This window comes from Stegastes partitus, unplaced genomic scaffold, assembly GCF_000690725.1.
Source record: "Stegastes partitus isolate 25-593 unplaced genomic scaffold, Stegastes_partitus-1.0.2 Scaffold726, whole genome shotgun sequence".
NCBI lineage: Eukaryota > Metazoa > Chordata > Actinopteri > Pomacentridae > Stegastes > Stegastes partitus.
Genome location: NW_007578457.1, coordinates 114,753 through 120,011, shown reverse-complemented (window position 1 = coordinate 120,011; position 5,259 = coordinate 114,753).

The window sequence follows — 5,259 nt, the reverse complement described above, 5'->3', positions numbered from 1 at the left end:
AGCTCCAGGAACCCGTCAGGATGTGACTCCTTCTTGTGGCGCTGACTGGGTTCTGGGTGCAGGCTGCTGTGGTTCTGTAGGACAGACTTCTGCTGCCCACCCACCTCCTCTGCCAGCGGAGGGACTGTCCACCTAATGAGCACCAGATTAGCAGTGAGTAGATCTGCTCTGGCTGGGCTGCTGGTCCTGGCTGGGGAGGCCGTTTAAAGTGGGTTCCAGCCCCGGGGCAGAACTAAAATATGCACAGTGTAGGAAAAGGAAGCAGAGCTCCAGATAGATGCTGAGCTCTTCTCTTACAGAAATGAGGCGACATATTGAGGCTGACTTTGCCTCCTGGAAGCTGCAACCTGTGAACAATGCAGCAGCAGAGTTTCTTCTAAACATTTTAGTATTCATGTGAGCTGTGCTCGGTGTAGCGCCACCTACTGACTGCATCAGAGTTTGTCACTGAGAGAACAAACATGTCAGAGATGCACATTAGGAAGAACTCTGCCTGTGCTAATGTGTCTCTACTTCATTGTGAAGGCTGCATTACTTGTTGAATTACTGGTTTTATGTCCACTGGCTGGCCTGCAGCAGATCTCCTCTGGTTCGTATCAGCATCTCTTCTGCTGGATTATCTGAACCCAGTAACAAAGGGAACAGAGGAGGGAAGTACAACAAGCAAATGACATTCTGCTTTTTTTTTCTTTGCACTGACATCATCAGACACAACGTCTGAGGATGACGGTTTCAGGATGAGACGACTGAATCATCTGGAAAGAAAACGATGGTTCTGGTCTCATCCTGCCAAACAGCACCAACAGCTTGATTACTTTATCATAATCTTTTATGGTTTTCTGTTATTTTTTGTTGTTTTTTATTCCTGAATCTGATCTTGGTGAGTGATCTGCCAGATCTTACTACAGACCTGCTGTAGTCACGTTAGAAATGTAAATGTGGAAGCGTTTCAGGACTGCGTTCTGCTGCAGTGCTGCCACAGACCAGCTCACCTGCTCAGTCACACTCACACCACAGCAGACAAGAAAGATTTAACCTGGCGTTCAGGAGCTCCAACATCCCTGGAGTGACGTGATGTCCCCAACATCTTAGAGGTCTACTGTCGTGTATCATACAGTTCCACCATCTGTTTGCATGTTTACATGTTTTCATTATGAGGTAAACACATCAGGTTTTAGATCTGTTCATCGCTGTCAGGTCGGCCAGGCCCTCTGGCCTCTGGCCTCTGGCCTCTGGCCTCGGGCCTCTGGCCTCGGCCCTCGGGCCTCGGGCCTGGTGGACGCTGCAGTATCACGCTACAGCTGATGTCAGCCAGTCAGTGAGACTCTGAAGAACACTGAGCAAACCTGCAGATCAGTGAAGCGACCTTGTTATGACGCTGAGAACATACGGTGTGAACACGCTGCACACCAGCACAATGATGTATCGGTGTCAGTGAAAGACAAGCCGTCACATTAAGCTAGCCGAGTGGCTTCACAACCTTCTGTTACAGTGTTTGGAGCAGGAAGACAACACCGAGGGTTTCCCGACTTAATCCTGCTTAAAGTTTCATGTAGTTTAATTTAAAAGAACGTGCCCGTCCGGTCCGTATCCGGCCTCCAGTCCGACCTCCAGTCCGACCGCCCAGCGGTCCCCGTCCGGTCCGTATCCGGCCTCCAGTCCGACCGCCCAGCGGTCCCCGTCCGGTCCGTATCCGGCCTCCAGTCCGGCCTCCAGTCCGACCGCCCAGCGGTCCCCGTCCGGTCCGTATCCGGCCTCCAGTCCGGCCTCCAGTCCGACCGCCCAGCGGTTTCACACACTGGATGAGAAAATCCCAAATGCAGCGATTTCAATAAAGTCGCGTCCTCAGGAATGACGCCCATATTCATCCATTAGCAACGCTTTCAGTGCCAGTTCAGTTCCATTTACATGGAGCAGTTCACAGCATGCGTCACCTCACAGTGTTGAGATGAAGACCTACAGATTTAAACAGAGAACCCAACAATCCAAAGCTGCCGTCGGACTCCCTCTGAGCAAATGGGAAGGAACAGTCCACAAAGAAAAGTAAAAGCAAAGCAGCCTCTGATGTGTATTTTATTTGACTTAAATCTGTTTAATGTGGAAAACTCTCTCCATCCACATCTGTCATGGTGAACATGAAAATGAAAGTCAGAGTCTGTGACAGCTCAGAGCGGACTAATGAGGGCTGTGCCTCGGTCTGAAGACTCAGTGGATCGGACCGGACTCCTGTTAGCAGCTGCCTTTGCTCTGTTTCACCAAAGAGCCGGCGCTGTCCAAACAGTCTGCATGTGCGCTGAGGGTGAAGTAAAGGCTGTAATGTGTGGAGCTGCAGCAGGGTGAGGCTTCCTGCTTCTTCTGGCCTGTTTGCTTTAGTGTGTGTGATGCAGTCGTCCATCTCAGGGCCAGTGCAGAAACAATAAATCAGTCCTGGGCAGACCCAGAAAATAAACACCGCATTCCTTTGAATGGAATCACTTCATGCTTTTCAAAATAACTTCAACAGGCACACGTTAATCCTGACAACAGGAGGGATCCTCAGAGCATAAACACATCGAGCCAACATGTGTTTCTGCTTTGGGCTGAATGAGGAGCGCTGCTGAAGCCGTCACAGCGCTTCACTCACAACCAACTTCTTACACCAAAAACTTAAAGCTAAAGTCTCTGAGGTCAATCACTGCTCAGAACGATAAAGGGAACACGACAGCAACACGTCCCAGATCTCAGTGAGTGAAACATTCCAGCTGAGAATCTTCCTCATGTGGTGGAATGTGTTGAGAACAAAACAACATAAACATGATCCGTGTACGTCTGAATTATTGTCCCACGGAGGTCTGGATTTGGAATCAGGCTCAAAATAAAAGTGTAAAATCACATGACAGGCTGATCCAGACACACCAGCAGGATGCTGCCCGCCACTGGGAGCACCTTCAGGTTGGACAGCTGGACTGGAGGGATCCATCAGAGGACCTCTACCACCAGAACCACAGCTGCCAGAACACATGATTTCATATTTCATACTGTAAAAAGCTTTTTGTGTGAAAAGCTGTGTGGACTGTGATTACTGTCACCAAGTGTTGACTGAGCCTTCGGTGGGTTGAAGGCGACACTCGGAGGCAGCTGCAGATAGACTGAACATGGCCACCGATGTCTGGGTTCTGCTGGATGAAGGTGCTGCTGCACATCCACTGATGCTGGAGGCTGAATCCGGCAGTAGAAGGGATGAGGTCTGTGACAAATCATTTGAGGTCATTTAGGTTCCAAAACGAATGAAAAACAAACACAGCATCCAGCGGCGCTGCTGTCAGCGGCCGATGGACACACAGCTGCTGGAGCTGCTGATCGTTGTTCCAGCATCTGAGACCGGTTCATTCATAGAACTTTGTGCAGTTCCTCTCTGCCTACATTTGCTCTTTCCAGCATAACTCATCTGAAGTCCAACCCTGTGGTCAGTGGAGCTCCGGCTCTCTGACCAGGACAACATGTGGGCAGAACCTTCCTGGTTTTGCTGCGTTTTTAGAGAAACTTTCCATCATGAGTCCAACACAAGTGTTGAAACTCTTCAACTACTCTGAGGTGTTGTGCAGTGGGAATGTCCTGATAATGTTATACTGACATGGAAGCTTTACTTCATCACGTTCTGTATTTTCACTCATTTATTTAATGTATTTCTGGCAAGCAGGAGAGAATCCAGCCTGTTCATACACTGGAATGGGACGTCTTCTGTGATGTCAGCTCCTAAGAGGGAAATCTGAAGTTTAAATGTTAATCATTATGAATGAAAGGAGAAACTTTACCAAGCTCCTGGCCCGGTGGTTAGAGGATCCTGAGCAGAGGCAGCGAGCACTGCAGCAACCTGACGGGTCCGAAAAAATAGTGGAGACCAGCACTGAGCAGCAGCCAATCAGCATCAGCTCCACCGTCCACCATCAGCTCCACCGTCCACCATCAGCTCCACCGTCCACCATCAGCTCCACCGTCCACCATCAGCTCCACCATCCACCATCAGCTCCACCATCCACCATCAGTCCAGGAAAGCTCAGGCAATGACCTGGTTTACTGAAGTTTAGAGACAATCAACACTAAACCCGTCTACACTGAACAAATGCATCATCCAGACAGAATGATCCTCCTGGTTTATACGATACACTGATCAATGTCATTATCAGACCCAGTGACGTCCTGAAGAGAGAGACCACGAACACACCTGGATCATGCTGGAGAACAGAACCACACATCCCCTCATACAGCAGCAAACACAGAAAGACTCCATTCAGTCTGTAACCCGGTTAAACAGGAAACAGCATCACTGAGCTTCATGTGCTGCTCGGCTGACTTTGACTTGTGGACGGGACACACTTCTCAGATGTCTCTCATTTGGAAAGAAAGTGAATAAAAACAGCCCCAAAGCGTTGAGCTTGTTCTGTAAAGATCTTAAACTTCTCTTTTCTGCTCACTCAGAACCAGGCAGTGGTGAGCTGAAGCATGTGGAGGTTGTATGACGTGACATGCAGCTCTTTCTATCTGTCCTGTAAAAACAGTTCATCAATGGCTGCTGCTGAAGGACGGACCTGGTGTTCAGAGGCAGCATGGCCGCAATTTATCTTTACCTCCAACCTCCTAACTGGTCTCTGCTCACTGCTTTCTACACTCCTGTATCTCATGATCTCATAGGTGGACTTGTGGCAGGCCTGCAGTGCCTTGTGGGGATAATGGTGATTATCAGAAGGAGAAGAACTCTTCCAGTACCTCCATTCTCACAGAAGCCCTCCACTGAGGTCGAAGGCCAGCTGCATGAGCTACGTGTTTGTACAGGTACACAAGAAACACCCCATTCACTAAGTTCTTCTTTCATATGCATGTGTTCAGGTGCTTCATGGACGTACAGTGTGTGTGCACACATACAGCGAAGCTACTGCTGGAGATGCAGGAAGCATCATCCAAGAGCTGTCCTGAGGATGTATGTGGTGAAAGGAAACGAGTCATCGAGTGTTTCATGGTTTCAGCTGTACTCACTGCTGCTGTTATACGAGCCAGTATCACCTGAACCCCTCAGACTGTCCACGGCAGCAGGGTCGGTGTATTCAGACAGGCCACAAAGCAGCACGACTGAATATTGAACTCATTTGATAAATAGTAGGGGCAGAGAAAAAAGTCTTTTTTATTATTATTATTATTCTTTTACATTTATGAAAATATTCAGAATCATTGTCCATCTGAAGACCCATTAGTGTCCAAGCTGTAACTTCCTGCTGATGTCTG